Genomic DNA, 17,537 nt, shown 5'->3' on the forward strand with positions numbered 1-17,537 from the left:
GCCGCCAGCTCCCAGCGCGGGGGCCAGTCCCGCGTGGGAGCGGAGCGCGGCCAGGGGCCCAGGGACAGACGTTACCAGACACCGCGTTAAACCTGTAACGGCGCAGAAGTCCGGTCAACATCGGGGAAACTGGTTTGAGAGAAGGCTGATAACTACATGCGGAGACCAAACCCGTTCATGGAACTTGTGTCGTGCAGGCCAGGCCCCAGCCTGAGGCAGGATCAGCCCTATTCAAACCATCCTCTAAACCAAGGGGCGCCAAGTACCACTAGGGGTACTTGGGATGGCCCCAAGGGGTACACGCGGGGGAGTGGTGGATGGCAGCAGTAGCCTCTGCGTGCAAGCTCCCTGTGCCCGCCGCTGTTCACCGCTCTGTGCCACCGCCGCGCACTGCTTCCCTGCGCCACTGCGCACCGCCAGCTTCACATCCAGCCAGCTCTCAGCACTCCCCCCGCCATCGCTCGCCAGCCAGCCATCAGCACCCCTCGTCCTGTCCAGAAGGGGGTACACTCCAGAAGCGGTACCCACCAGAAAGGGGACACCCCTTTGAAAAGGTTCAAAACCCCTGCTCTACACTCTAAGGTGACCCTCAGCCCTGACACAGCACAGACCTGACACCTTAACCTGCCACAGGTAAAGCAGGGGAACCACGGCCTCCATCCTGCAACATGTTGTCAATGCAGGCTCGAGAGGTCCCAGGTAGAAGATGTCAAAAACCCCACAGTCGGCGCCCATTTGACCATGGGGTAAAATTCCTTCTTTACCCCAAATATGGAGTGGTCTGACTCTGAGCGGAGGGGCGAGACCCCCTAGCCAGGAACCTCTGGCTTTGGTTCCAGCAGGAGCATTGGCACAGCCCAGTCAAAATCCTGTTTTGGCTGTAGCCAATGCTCAATGCTTCTGAGGGAGGCTTAAAAACACCCTGACACACATAGCCCAAAGGGGGAAGGTGGCAGCGCAGGCAACCAGTAAAGCCCAGAAACACGGGACTACTCAGTACAGCATAGGCATAGCTACAGCTAGAGTATCCCGCCTCAGTAGCTGTCCAACCTCTTCCTGAGCACCTCCAATGATGGAGTGCACAACTTCCCTAAGCAGTCTGTTCCACTCCCTCATTCTAACAGCAAAAAAGTTTTTCCAGATATGCAATATAAACTCAGTGCATGCCCCTATTTTTTTGTTCCATGGGACCCCTGCCTCAGTTATTGCACAGGATAAATGGCTTTAGGAATCCGTTATGTAGTAAAGGAGGCTTTTGTTGAGACAAAGAGTTGCTGGAAAACACAAGATGGTCTCACATTTATGCCAGTGAAATGATATTCTAGAGAACTCACCCCTATACCCAATTCTAACATTGAGTTTAACATACATAGGAATATAAGAATTACCATTTACTGGGCTAGACCAGTATCTTGTATCAGGCAGTCTGGCTACACCACTCCCCGCATCTTTTGTTTACGCACTCCCCATCCAGGTCCCAGGACATCCTGGTCAACCTCCTCCTGACCTTAGGCAAGCTAGCAATCTACCTGACCAGGAAAGAGGCTCCGGCCAGGAAGACCCACAGGGATTGCAGTGTTGTTTTTCTGTCCATGGTCCATTTATGTTCCTGGGCAGGGTTTAACTGGGCAGTTTCCACTGCCTCTATGAACTCGTTCAAGGGCCCGTGCACACTGCCCCTTGAACTTTGCTTAATGTACCCCTTCGTTGTGCTCATTTTAAGCCTTTGACCTTCAATCCCATCCCTGTTTTCTTCTTTAGTTGTCCCCAGTAATCACTTCATGTGCACTTAGCAGCCCCCCAAATTAAAGGGGGCTTTTAGCTTTACTTGGTGGGCATTGGCCCACATTCCCAATGCACATCAAACAGGCTCATACGACAGTGGCAGAGAGTGGATGCTGACAGGAAGAGTGAACAGGGTAATACCAGGGATATAGGTTGTAGCCATGTTGGTCTAAAAAAGCAGAAGCAGACCAACATAGCTACAGCCTGAAACATGGAAGATACCATAATTAGCCACTGGAAATGTAAATTTCATTGCTAAACAAGAAAGAAGCAAAATTCAACTCCCTGCCTGACATCTGACACCTTCAGGGAAGAAGCCTGATGGAGCCAGGTCTGTGCCTAATCTGCAGAGTCACAGAGCAATTTTTAAACAAATGGACTTTGAAACCCAGGGGAACCCTGTCATCCTATACCTCCCCTGTGCAAGATGAAGTTTCTTTTCTTCTTGGGAGAACTTTTACAATCTTTCAATTCTCCCCCTGCCTGACAAAGGGTGTTTGGGCCCGAAAGCTTGCAAGGAAATATTTTTTTTCCTACTAGTTACTTGGTCTAATAAAAGAAATCACTTCTACCCCAAGAGTTTTGTCTGTCAGTATAACCAGGGATTTTCCCACTGCTTCTCTCCCACTTGCAGCCTCTAGCATTTAAGGTCCAGGAAGTTCCGATTCAGAGACTGTACCACTAACTCCCATGTTTGATAGCTACTGATGCACCTTTCCACCAAGACTTTGTCCTGTCCCTTTTTGAATCTGGCTACACTGTCAGCTTCCACAGTCTCTAGCCATATCACTTAAGCCAGAGGTGTCAAAGATCTGACTCACATAGGTGGGTCATCCAGTCTAGGGGGCTTCTGACAGTGGCTTTAACTACCTGCGTTCCAGAGCTGCACTGAAACAGCAGCTCCAGCACAGGTACTAACACCGCTGTCATTGCTCCTTGGTCATCCAGGCCTCGAAATCCCATGGTCAGAATTCAGTCCACGGGGTCAAACAAGCTGACATTCCTGCTTTAAACCATTTTTCCAGAAATGACCATAACTAGCATGTTCTTCAATTTTTTGAGGGACATGACTTGATACCTTATATTAATACCTACATTGCAGTTGTCAAGCACTCAGAGCTGACTGACTATATACAGTGCTACATAATATCAAACATCTAGAAGAAATGGGTTCTAAGCATCTCAGCTAGGACACCCAATATTAATAAGTACTTTTTAATTTTCTCTGTACCTGATTTCCCAATATGTAAACTGGGGATAACATTTTCACTATCACCTCAGTGATAATGTGAAAATAACTTTATTAATGTTTGCAAATAATCTGAACATACTTTAAACATAGCAATGAGCATATTGGAAACACCCAGAAGCAAATTCATTCTGTCTTCAAACAGGTTCCAGGAGACAGAAAGAGATCAAGCTGGGGGGAAATGGATACCAAAGTCTATGTAAATTAGTGCACATTGCTTTCCAGAGACTGGAACGGAACCAAGTTTCCTGAGTCTCACCAGTCTCTCTGCAAGCACCTGGGAAATACAGAGGCAAAGCATGCATCTTATCCCATGCTAGTATGGGTCCACAGGAAATGTGAGAGCTGATTACTGATCTCAGTTATTCTATTTGCTCAAATATCTGAGGTCTATACAATGGAGCTAAACACTCCAGCCTGCTGATCAATCAATGCTATATGACAGTGTCAATGCCATATAGCAGTGTTTTCAGTTTGCATTTTAAAAAGCCTAGGAAAGCATACACAAAGACATTCCTTGGATAGATATAGAAGATTCTACCCCTGGGGCTAACACCCTGACACTTTTCACAGCAATCAAATTAACTTTAGAAAAAATATTTCATTTTATTAAGCACTTATGGAACCTTATTGTAAACAATGTATGCTTAATATAATATACAAATAATTCTGAAGAATAAAGAGTTCATGACTAGTAAAAGAAAATGGTAATAACATCTGTATTATACAACTGATGTATATACCTAATGACAATTAAATTTAAAAATATAAATACTGCATTTAATAAATTTAATAAATTGGAAGAAAAAAAACGAGGCTTTCAAAACTTAAGTACGGCATTTAGCCACAGCCCCCTATTAATTTCAATAGGAATCCTGTAGCAGTGCTACCCCTCTTGTTCTAATTTCTACTGCTATAGTTTCTGCAGGTCCTAATCATCAATCAGGACCAGCTGTGCTAGGCCCTACACAAATACAAACAAAAAGGATGTTCAATGGGCCTAAACACAGGGGCAAGAAGACTAATTCAGAAACAAAACAAGCATTTCAGCAGTTAGATTTATAACTTCTATAAGTAGCTAGGAAGAAAAAGAAAAGGGTTACAAGACAATCAACTAATGGACACAAGTGTTATACAAAGGACTAACCCACTTGAAATTGCAACTTCAACTGAATTATCCATAATTGTGTAATCAAACAAGGTAAGAAAAAAGTTCAGCACAATGAATTCTCCTCTAAATTATCACTGAGGATCATATTAAACTATGAATTAAATACCAGCTGAAATAAACACAAGGAAATATCTATATATGCAAGATCAGGATTGAGCCACTGGGTCATTTTTCACAGAAATACTAGCTAAACCTGACTATTTAAAAAGACAAGTAGTCCATAAAAAGGTCACTGAGGCAGGCTTAAAAGTGTACTCATGTGAAGTTCAAACCTTCTCAACTCCCATCTAGTTTGCTGAAAACTGAGGGTAATCAGAACTTAATATAAAGAGCTCAGTATTTCATGGGATTAGACATAGGATTCTACTTTCTAGTCATTTGGTAGATATGCCATCATTTAAATTACTGTCACTTACAAACAGCCTGACAATAAACACAGACTGTCTAAGCACCAGCAGGATTTTCCACCTATTAAACAAGGTAAGAGGGGCAGGTCGCCACTTGCCCCCTTTACCTCAGTCCCCAAGAGCTGAGCCGCCTCACTGGCATCAGGACAAAGGATGGTGATGGCTGGGGTGGGGCAGCAAGCAAGCTGGCCCCGATGCTATACGGTGGAGATGCCCCAGAGAGAGGCAAGCTGCAGCAAAGGAGTAGAAGCCAATGCTGATAGGCTGGGACCATCCAGCAGATATCCTAAAGGGAATCTAGAAGTAGGGGAGAGGAACCACCAGAGAGAGTCATTTGCAGAGGATGTGGTGCAGTATACTTGCACATATTTCTTTATCCTTGTGGAGAACAGACTTATAAGAATTCCCGGTAGCCATCTAGGCAGATATGGTGCCTCACTCCCGACTGTAAAGCCCTAACAGCAGGAGTCGGCATACAGACTGAAAGGTACTGGGACTGTCTCCCTATCTGTGAACCCATAACAGCGGAAGCCAATAACTGTCATTCAGAGGCCTGTGGTAGGGGTGTAGGGGATGGAGGAGCCCCTGTTATACGCCTGATGTCTTATCAGAGGCCATAAAGGACTACTCGTCTGAGAGGGAGGTGCCCTAATGAAGGAGTACTTCCTACAGGACAGAAGTCTACTGAAATCTTCCATTATGTCGTGGCAGGTGAGCATTCTGAGAGAGTGCAAGGTCTCCTAGTGGGACATACCGCATGAGTCAAACCACACAGTGGGGCTTGACTACAACCTGTACATATTGGTTATGACGCAGACGCTGAAACAGGAGCTAAGTCTAACTTAGAAGGAAAACACAGTGTTGTGGGTGCTATTATAAGATTGTTTGTCTTCAACCGTATGCTATTTCTCACTTACAGTTATTGAGGAGAGTAGAGGAAACCTGATAATGTTGGATTACGTGTCTACAACTTTACCCACAACAAAAGAAAATATAAAAGTTGTTTCTATTCTCTAGTCTGCTGGATCCTGGGGAATAGATTTTCTTATTACAAGTTTGTACCCACTGTGCTAATTAAATTCTAAAGTTTCAGAGAACTGAAGGTAGAAAAAAATAAGTCAAGGTGAGTTTGGATCATTTAGGTAAGGAAAAAGGTTCTCAGGTTAACACAAACAACCTCTAGCATATGTATGAAGCTCTTTTTATTTATAAAATATTATTACCTACTTAGCAACCACTCACATTCTGTGACCAGACCTACAGTATATTTATTAACCTCCAACTCCCAATGCTATTATAATTCCATTCCCTTAGAACAATATGAAATATTAAGCTTAGAATGAATAACAAACAAGCATCTATGAATCTGCTTTTTGGGGAGAGCTGTAGAAAAGCAGCTCTCCCAGTAAAAGGATTTCCATCAGCCGCTATTCTGTTCTCCATCTCCTCTCTGTGGAATTCTTTAAGGCAGTGGTGCAGCTAAGAACAGAAAGTTGGGTGTGCCCCCAACTGGTGGTGAACGGGCAAAGTCCAAAAGCCAAATATCTCAGGAATCATTTATATTGCAAATTATTTAAAAACACACACTAAGATTTTGAGGACTTGTGGCTCAAATAGGCCAACCCATGTCTACCTGTCTGTTTCATGAGAGATTATCCCAATGTGCTTTCAAAGGAGTTAGTTGTGTTCAAGAGAGTTGTTTTTTCTTAGAAAGTGTCAGCTGTAGCCACACTGACTTGATTTTTCTCTCAGCATATGGAAGCTATATCCACAAAAGATACCACTTCAGAGTAACTGGTTACTGATCTAGCTCAAGAAGACAAACCAAATAGGGAAAAAATGCGTTTTCAAGGATGGATAGATAACCTGTGGGGAAAATAAAGTATTATCTTACACAGATTTTGATAATTCAAATAAGCATTCAGACCAAATTCTAACACTTTTAGAAGTCTTCTATTGGCAGCTACACCTGCATTTTTTGAACATAGGCCTTGGACTAAGACAAGCCTTTTCTGTGTGATATCGCAAGGCCAAGAATGGTTTACTGTATGCATCTCTCTATTGTTCTGCTACGAGTAAGATGCCTCACAACATACTTTTCTATATGTAGGCTATTGGTTTACAGAATATTCTTATGTTCAATTTTGCTATGTTAATACTAGGTGGTTCGTATTTATTTTGTTTTATTGTTCTGGTAGTTCCTAAAATAGAACAAGAATTATTTAAAGAAAAAAAAGGAGAGTATTAGGAATCAAAATGGAGAAGGGGATTTGGAAAAGTGCAAAATACTTAGTATGCCCCCAGCTCATGAATACAAAAAAGCCAGCCTTTTCCTTCCTTTAGTTTTACATGCAGAAAGACAGACATTTTTGGCTTCTCCTTTACTAACCAAAAAATCATTCATGTGATCAGAAGTGGCTCCATTAATTTTTTAAATTATTTCTATGACGTAAATTTACTCTACTACCCGTGTGGTCTTTCTCTGAAAGTTATCCTATTCTCTTAATGAGTGTGTGTGATGCTCTGCTATAGTCAACATCATTGGACTTGAGAAACTCATGAAATGTTAAATATGTTTCATAACTTCCAATCACCAATAACTTGCTTTTGCATAGAAAAAGATTCCCTTTTACACAGTGACCAGTTCACAAAGCCCAGAAAAATAGGAAAAAAGCAAATATAATGTAAGAAAGACTGTCTCTTCTCCAATAATAAGCAATGTTACTAAGATCCGGGTACAGTTTTAATGACAAACTGCTATTACTGACAAATGCACTATTCTGTTTGTCTGCTTCACCGGTGGAAGTTAGTGTGGTTGTCTTTAATTTTCTCAGTAGATCATTTTTACTGATAAACATAAATCAGCATTCTTGCCGTTCTAGAGTTGAAATAGTTAGCACTGTACTCATACAAGGAGCCGCATTCAAGAGAAATAATATATTCTCAATTTATGGAGTAACAGGGGTTATTAAAGCAGAAAATGGCACCACTCCACAGTGATTTGCTTGAAGACTGTCTTGGCTTCCACCATTCCAAATCATACAATATTGACCACAAATGAATGGCAAAAATTAATACTGTGCAAGACAGTGCCTCTTTCTGACTGCCACTCCTGGCACTCACAGAAAAAAGACTGAGATGCATCTCTATGAAAACATTAGGCTATCCTTCCTGATGCCAGCTGACTCAACGTTGAACACAGCAATCTCAACTTTCTCCACTACATACCTGTTAAATTCTCTTAATTTAAAAAAAGAAAAGAAAAAGAAAGGTGGGTGTAAATTTGCAAATGCTTCTATATATTTGCATGGATTTTACTGGCTTGTGCCTGAAGGATGTGCCAAAATATGTGCAAAACTATAATCTAGGCAGATAATTGTATGCATATATAAGGTGTCAAGAGAGTTTGATAAACAGCAGATGTGGAATTGTGACTCCATTGAAGTCAAGGGGTGTTATGTTATTTAGGATTTCACACCACATGCAGCAATCTAAAAATACATCTCCATACCATATTTTCAATAATCTATTCTTTTTTCATGATGGCTATTTTTAAAAAGGTTATTGATATGGGAGAGTAGGAAGAAAAACTGACTGTTTTAGCTAAAAAATAGATATCATTTAATTAGCCATGAGAGTAACAAAAGCAATACAGAAATGTTAGACCACTTTCAACAGACTCTATACTAGTACCACTATCAATACATTTTATGGTCACATGCTGGGGGGGAAGAAGAAAAAAAAAAATCAAGCATTTAAAAAAGGACACATTTCTAACTTTTTTCTTTCCAATTCCTGGTAACATCCTGAAAAATTCCAAGGTAGCTTCAAGAAATTATTATTGAGACAGAATTTATAAAGCATTTAGCAGCCTGAAGATGCAGAAAGTACTTTGTAAGATTTTCAAATGTATCTGAATACCTACCTTCAACTGAAATCAATGGGACGTAGATGCTCATGTGTACTTGAATATGCCATAACATACTTCTCTGCGTCATTAGGCATCTAACTGCCTTTAAAAATCTGGCACATTGTCAGTTACAATTTTGTGTGGGATTGCGGAAAGGGACTGGAGCGTGGGGCACGTGCATATTTCCCAGTGTGCCTGTTATAGCCATTTGGGTCCTTCAAAACTGGAAGCAGCAGTTTCAGGGCACATAATTAAAAGCAAACATGGATTTCCTGGGATGTCATATACAAAGTTTCGGGTGCTTAAACAGGGGAGCAGACAAAAGAGATTCCCAATGCCCCAAGTATTGAAATTGAGAGACTTCATGAGAATCTCTGTGTTGTTTTCCAAGTAACTTGGAGAGAAACACTTGAACATATACCCACTCAAAAACCAGAAGGCAAAGAAAAAGTACCTAAAATATATTATTACCATTATGTAATTTCACATTTTGACTGTTGCATGATTCTTGAATGCCTGGAGTTAGCAGCACTAGTTAGGAAGACACTAGTGTGAATCGTGTGCCCTCTCCCCTCCCCTGACTGAAGCCAAAAAGTCCTGCCCTTGTTATTATCTTAGGACAAGGGTTGTCAACCGGGGGTACGCGTACTCCTGGGGGTACTTTGAAAGGTCCCAGGGGAGACACAGGGGTGGGTGGGAATAGAGTGCCACCACCCTGCGCCGCTGCCTCACAGGATCAGGGCCATAATGGGGAAGAGCAGGGTCATAGAGATACTGTGCGGCCGCCACTCCACTGCTCGACATGCCCCCGCTCCATGTCCAGCTGCTTGCCTCCCCCTCCTGGATTCCCACATCCAGCCGCTTGCCCTACCCAGCCCCCCAAGGTACACTTATTAAAAAAGGTTGAAAACCCCCTGCCCTAGGAGGTCAGAATTGAGGTCTTCTGGATTTTGTTTTTCCAATTTCAGCTAGTGAGCTGACCCACTGGTCTACAGGAGATAGAAGAGGAAATCAGGGAAAAAAAGACATCAGAAACTATACACCCAGCATTTATTTAGAAGTAGGTCTTATGAGATAGCATAGGGGATCTTGATTTGCCTCTAAATTGTGAAGTGCCAAGGAAACAGAAGGTGACTTAAATATTTTAGTGTCAAGGCCAGCAGTAAAATCCCATGCATCACCCTGATTTATTATGAAGTTCAGACTCTGGCATCTGGAAAAAAGCCTTTAGCTTTTATCTGCAAAAACATTTAAAAACAAATAAAACTGTGGAAAAAACCAAAGAAATAGAATGGGATTGATTTTTCTCTATTTCATTTGGCAAGACAAATTGGTCAAGAAAAATAAAGTTAGGTCATGGATTTGTCTCTGCTATTGGAAAGATTTTTGTAATTTGAATCTGCTATAATAGTATAAATTCATCCATCAATAAACATACTTGAACCTTTTCAGGAAAAAACCATAAAGAAGCTGTGAATGGCAGAACAGAGATAGCAGTCACTGACAAACAAACATTGCTTCCCCAGCTATTTTTATAAAATCTAAAATACCTACACTGTACTGTCAAAAATTACTTTTCACCATGAATTTTAAAACTGTTTCATGTGGCAAAAATAATCACCCTTTGTGCCTAGAGTGCAGTGTTTATGTGTTTTTCCTTGTTCAGCTTTCAGCCAAGGAATAAATCATTGTTCCTCCAATTTTCCAGCAGTGTGCTTGTAGTTTCAAGCTGCATGAAACTGCATCACAAGACACACAAATCTTCTGTTTTGGAAGAAAAAAACTTTCTCATGGGGTCTCTGTTGTCAGCAGAAAAATATTACTGAAGCTATTCAGTTACAGCTGGCTTAATGTGATTTTTTTTCCATCCTCTGTTTATTCCCTTCACAATTGCATCCTCATTTCCTATGTGTTCCCATCTCTTAGCTGTAATTACTGGCTGTTACTGGTGCTCTGTATCAGTGGTAGAGTGATTTGAACTTTTATTAAAATTTTTATACTAGTTCAATCAGCTGCTAACTGATCTTTGAAAGCATACTGTCACATTCAAAGACCGTCTGGATCTGTGGTATACTGCATGTGGCCTCTGGACTTCATTAGTTCAATCAATCACTAGTCACCACAGCAGCATTTGATGCAGAGCTTGTCATTGTCGGCCTATACACGATGAAAAATATTCTGAATACAGTACTGATTATAATAGCAAGAAAGAAAAATGGAGGGAAGTTCTGCACTTTGAAACACCCCAGTCCAGGCAAAGTTCGTAGGCACATGTTTAACTTTAAGCATGGGAGTACTTGCATTAATTTCAATGGCAATATTCTCACAGTGAAAATTAACCACATTCATGTATTTGCAGGTTCATGGCTTGAATTTGAACAGCACCTAAGAGTCTGGATCCAGTACTAACTAGGGATAAGCACTTGCATGGAGAACAATTAACATACATGCAGGACCAGCCACAAATCAGTATTTGCAATATAAAACGGTGCCTCATCATCCTGATACAGACTGTATTTATCTAAGTCATTTTTAATTTTTTACTTACAGTCTGTGCAATCTACATAGCTGTTTTAACCAATTACAGCACAATTAAAATATCTGATATAGACCAAATATAGAAGTGTTTCCTTAGCTATGACCAGTTACTTTTCCCTTCATACTACAAATCCTTCTCACCAGCCCTCAGTTTCTCTCTAGTATGGACAGGCCAGGCCTGAGCGGTTTCATGGTAGTGAAATGTTCATGTTAGGTGAAATTTAGTGCTTATACGAAATTCTGAACTAAACTCCCTAATTAGTGGGTCTGACTCCATTAAAACCACAGTTAAAGTTGAAAAAAACATGCTTCCTAATGGTAATCATGAAACGCTCTACCCTCAATCGCATTCTAGCATTTCCCGGCACATGCCAATCCCATGCTCCTTCCTAAATATTCCATGCATTCCCTTCATGAGTTCTGTGCCGTTCAAACCTTGAACACAACCACTGTCCCATAGCTGGGATTTAGCGAAGATCTCTATAACAGCACAGACTTACTCTTGTTGGAAAGAGTTCCTCTACATAGAACAACATTGTTCCATGTAGTGATACCTGAGATAGCTCGTGTCCTAGAAGCAGTGAAGCTGCTTTAGTGTAACACTCCTCCCAGGCCAGTTTACACTGCGAAGAAGCTCATTTGCTTACCTCTCTACGGTCCTATACAGTGTAAATGGTTATTCTTTGAATTAGCCTGACTCACTGCGTCCAACAGAGAGAAATTCACCGAAAGAATTTGCTTTCCCTAAAGATGGAGTTGATCAAGATGTAAGTCCTCTCTATAAAAGCATCATGGAGAGCTGCTGACTGGGAAACATACTAAATGACTGAATGGGGAATGGCTGCCTCACAGGTAGAGTGACTGCCCATCCCTAATTGGGTGGGACAGTCCCAGAATGGGATCATCAAGCCCCAGTCTCGGGCTGCAGGACTCTGAGACAGCATTTGTCCTGGATTCGTAGCATCATGCAGGGATCTAGGTTTTCCTCTTGCAGGCTGGCAGCATTCCAGCCTGCAAGGGGCTGCCAGGAGTGGGACGTAGGGGCACCATGTGCACATGCACACCCACACACCTGCATGTGGCCAGGAAAGAGCTGGGCAGCATGGAGAGAAGCTCCTTGCAGGTAAATCTACCAGGGGGCATGAAGGGGCAGACTGAGGCCTCCACAGTGAGGGAAGGAGTGGGGCAAGGAATGGAGCAGGGGGTGCTACCCAGCCATGGTGGCTCATGGGACCCTGGGGCCAGGGCAGGGAGCAGGACAGAGCCATGGGTGGCTCATAAAGGGGGAAGAGGGGAGGGCAGCTCCTCACTGCTGCATGCACTCCCACTCAGGAGAAGGATATGGGGGGCACATGCCCCCCAAATTTGTGCACGGGCTGAGGGTGGATGCAAGCTGCCCACTGAGGACTTGGGGCTCCATGCATGCTTCCTTTTCCCCAGGAGCCCCACATCACCCTGGCCTGCCCACCAGCAGCTGGGGCAAGGACAGTGTGGAGTTGTACCCTGCATTGCTGCCAGGTGGGAAGGGGGCATGCAGCCATTGCAGGGCTCCCAGGGGAAAGGCGGTAGGGCAGGGAGCCCGTATCCACCCTGGCCCCACTCAGCTCTGCTCCAGCCATGCTGCCGGCGGCCATGTGTCCCGCCTTTACATTGTCAAAAGGTGGTCACCCCACTCATAGGGTGCAGACAGAGATTATATTTTTTGCATGACTGGGCCCCAAAAGTGCTCCTGGGGTGTCAGGAGAAAAGAGCAGCTCCTTGGTTGCAGAGAGGGGCCACTTCTCAATGGGCTGCTCACCTGCTTGGGCCCCCTCTCCCCCCAACAGGCGATTGTCTGTTTGGTTGGGGTGGGGGTGCTCTAATTCATGGCACTTTATGTAATGTGCCATGAGACAGAGCACGGGCCTGCACATCTGTCAGCACCCACAACTCCTCCCTATTCACTTTAGATGTTGTATGGCAAGCTGGGCATCCTGTGTCACCATAGTCTCTTCCTTTTCAGCAGCTAAGTCCTTCATCGGGGTCTGTGGCATTTTTCAGTTAATCCTGCCCGTTGTTGATTTAACTCCTCTCTCAAATCAACTCCTCCAGCTCCTGTTTCATTTTTCAGTGACATCTTAAAAAGCTACAGTACAACTAGCAACATTTAAAATCCATTTCCTTAGGGAAACTGAGACCTATTTTGCCTGATCTAGCAATAAGTGTGGCCAACTATCTTCAGGTGCAAACCTATGTAAACTAAATCATTTGACTGAAGTCAATGGAGTTGAACTCTTTTGCACCTGCATTTATTTCCTGTATTTATTTTGGCCCATACCTGGAAGTGTAAGGAGGGAAAAATTAACCCACCCTTACATTAGAAAAAAAACTGTGTTTTTAGAAGAAAGGTCAGGTGGAACTAAAGAGGTGAATGCCTCAATTTCACAAAAGCAGATGCTTGGGAAGGCATGAAACAGAAGCTCATCTATAGGAAATGTAACCTGGCCAAGAAATCCATTAAAACTATGGGAATTTTGCCACCAACTTCAATGGGAGAAAGATTAAGCTCTTTTACACAATGGTGCCAATATTCAGCTGGGCCAAGGCCCAGTCCCAAATGTCTCCTAACTACCTGCAAGGAGATGAAAAGCATTGTCAGGTCCCATCAAATTCAATGCACAATGGACATGCTGAACTTCACAGAATTGGTCTCCCTGTGTGTGTTATATCGGTTACTTTTTTAATTCTCTGTCAAGGCCAGGTAGGTGCCCATTTTGGGAATGCTGGAACCCTGTCTTTTAGAATAGCTGCTGTTTGGCATATTTACATTCAGAACATATGCAGGGGTGAAAAGCAGAAAGGTTCTGCTCTTAGCTGCCAAAATATTCCTTACTTACACACCTGCACTTCTGGCTGATGATCAAAATGCTTAGAATCTGCAAGTCGCACTGCTGTGTGACAAATATTAATGCTAATATGCTTAACTTGTATTAGCAGTTGTGCATGTACTGAGCCGATCCACACTACCTAATGGGCAGCTCGCTCCAACTGACTTAAAAATATAGCAGAATTATATCAGACAACTAACCCTCTTGGGATTGCAACTCAGAGATGCTCTCTTCCAAATAGCACATGTGTTCTGGAGTTCAGATTTTGGTTATACAGCGAGACTGATTTTAGCAGTGTCTATTACAAAACATGCATTCATTTTTTTCCCTATCCTTTGTCTGTTCTTCCTTCTAAATCTTCAAGGAATTGTGTTTGATGAGACATTTAAAAATGATTTCTGTTTCCTGACAGTTATTGTATTTACTTGCATTCAGAGACATTTCTTCATGTTAAAATTTTGACACAACATCTGCTGCTTGACTATATTCAACAGCCGCCATCATTAACATCCATAAAATACATAAGAGCACAAAAACCCCCCAAAGACTGCTTCTCATATTACATGCACGCAATATATCAGTTGGATCCACCCAGAATGCTGTGTCTCACAGCTTTGCTGTTTTGCTTGGGTTTCCTTTCAGAGTACCTTTCATTGCAGAAGAAACCTGCACTTGTACTGACCACGTTATAGTCCATATAAACATCTGAGTAAATATTTCTATCAACAGAAAACTGAAATTGTCAGTGATGTATTTTTACAATGTAGTTCCCAAAAAAGAACTTGCATAGCTTATCTATGCACTAACATAAACATACACATTTCCTTCAGGGTTTTCAGATCACTTACAAGCCTCACATTTTAGACTAAAATAAGAGTTGTTTTTCCCCCCACACCCTACCATATTTGTATATTTATTCCCTCAAAATATGATGTCAGTATTTTACATGTGTAATCCCAGTGTCTTCCTAGGGTTGCTTGCATGTAACTGACGGTAGAATTCTACCCTAATCTTTCAACAGGCCAAACCTTTTAGTCTTTATTCCTGACTCAAGCCATCCAGCCTCTCTGTGATACGTGGTCCTAAGTAACTTGTCACAAACTGCCATGTAAATTATGGCCAGAACCAGTTCTTTGTCTGTTTCTTACAGCCTCTTTTTCATCATGATGGACCACACCACCATCTTATCTGTCATTCTGGTGCAGAATCTTGGGTTAATCTTTGATTCCTCCTTCATTTCCACCCATGCTCCCACACTGTCACCAAGACCTTCTGTTTCTCTCACCACAGCACTACAGGATCCAGCCATGTATTTTCTAGAAGTTACAATGCTGGTCCATACCTACATCATCTCCTGCGACCCTTCATTACTCCCCCCTACCTTATCCAGAATGCAACTACAGTACTGAAAATGGTCTTCTTCTCTCAAGGAGACCTTCATCTCCCACCTCTTTAATTCTTTCACTAGTCCTTCCTGTCTACCAAGTAGAAACCCTTGCATTCTTATTTTCAAGTCCCCACAAGACTTCATCTGAGCTTGCATCTCAGATTATATTCCTTAAAATGTCCTCCATCATTCAATATGTTACATAAGTAGATATGAAAATCCTGCCCTATGTGCCTAAACATGCATATGAGGCCCTAGTGAGATTTTCTAAAGGATCTAATTCACTGAAAACAATTTGAATGTTGTTGAAAAGACTTGCAAGCCAAGTCCGTGAGAGCAGTCCCAGGTTCCTGAGGAACTGTAGGAATATTTCGTCAGAGCCAGCCATTTTCCCAGACTTTGTGGCTGGAAGCCCTTTATGTACTTCCCCCAGAGTGAAAGAGATGGAGAAAGGGGATGAAGTTTGGCAGGCTGAATTAATCTGCCTCAGCTCTCTGTGCCTGGCTGCTTTGACCACCAACACCTTTGAATTAGTGACAAGGGCAGAGGCGATGGAATCAGGTGTCACTTGAGGTGATTGATATGTCACTGCGGTTGCAGCACCAAGAGACTGAAGAAGCTTCCAGGCACTGCAGCTTGACTTTGTGAAGTCAACCTTCTCAACTGTTTCATGCCACTACCTTCGCCACTCTGAATTCAGTGACTTTAGGAGAGCTGTTGCTGTGGCCTGTTTTTTGTCCTTTTGGTACCATTTGAAGAGGCTTTCAGTTTCTGGTGACTAACATGGCATATATCTTTTTTGGAAGCTGTGAGGTATAGCCTTCTTTGACACTTTCATCACTAGGCTGACAAAACAGTTGTAGTTTAAGGCCAGCGTTTGGATGCAATTGATATTTGCCTCACTATATGTTGTATAACCTGTCAAATCTGCTTTTTAAAAGTTGCAGTGACTTTTTGGCTTGGATTTGATCATGGGAAGCTGAAGTCCTACGTGCATGACAATGGGCCTGTGTATTTGGACAGTACAATTTTTTTCTGCTGGGAGTGGAATGCCATTTTCATCATGGGAGATGAAGTAGCAATCCAGATAGTAGGAGCTCTTCCACCATTCTGCTTCAAATGTTCCAGGCTGCTTGGTGTCATGTAGCAGGTGACAATCATCTACAGATACCCAGGACAGCAGGTTTTCTCCATTCTTGTCCAATTTTTCATACCTTACATGGTATGGTAGCTATTAAAGTCTCTGATATGCACTGATGGGTATTTAGGTGTAGGCAACACATTTTTTGGCCAAGAAGCACATGGAGATTTATACACATTTACCACATATATCTCACTATGACAGGTCGCCCTCCCTGGCACCATCTTTCTGGTTATCCGTGTCTTACGTGGGGCGCCCTTGGAGCCCACTTTGTAATTCTTCGGTCCTGCCCTAATCTCGCCTGCCACGTCTTGCTGGAAAATTATTTATATGGAAGCGGGAGACTGCCGATTATATTGGTATGTTGGGGTCCCTCCTATTATGGTTTGACCCCTGTTTTCTCTGGGTAGGCCTCCCCGTCCAAACCCACTAAACCAGGTTTGACTCCGAGGCTCTAGCTTTTTTTTTTTTCTTTCAGTGCCTGGAGGCTCGTGGCCCCCTTTCCTGCTCCCTTATAGAGCCTGGCACTCCCTGGCCCAGAGGCATAGGAGCCAAACCCACAACCAAAAGGTCATGGGTTCAAAACCAGGGTGCAACCCTGAACCTGCCTCTGCCAGTCCAAACAAAAAAAAGCCAAAATGTAACTGTACACTAGACCTCCCTGGCCTTTTTTAAGATAGTCCTTCAAGTACCAGGGTTTGTGTCCCCTAAAAGGGGGACACTCACTGGCACCAGGTGCAGCAGAAAGCCACCTTGGTTTCTCCCCAAAAATCTTTGCCCTGTGACACTGTGATTTAAATCTCTGTGCTGTGACCATTCAGTTAGGATGGGCCCAGCACACAGGGGACCACACCCTCAGCCTGTCTCTTTAGGGAACTGGAGCTGGCTGCATTCCTGAGGGAGGGGGGAAACCTGCTCCCTCTGCCTACGTGACTTGCATCACTTACCTGGGTAAGGGGTTTCTACCTGGGGAGCTGGAATCTGCCCGGTAACAGGTGATGCATTTCAGATTGGTTGGCTGACAGCCAACTGGGGCCTGACCTCCGCTGGCCCAGGTGAATGAGGTCACAGGGGCTATATAA

The sequence above is a fragment of the Gavialis gangeticus genome, unplaced genomic scaffold, assembly GCF_001723915.1.
Source record: "Gavialis gangeticus isolate Ggan-Ray unplaced genomic scaffold, GavGan_comp1, whole genome shotgun sequence".
NCBI lineage: Eukaryota > Metazoa > Chordata > Crocodylia > Gavialidae > Gavialis > Gavialis gangeticus.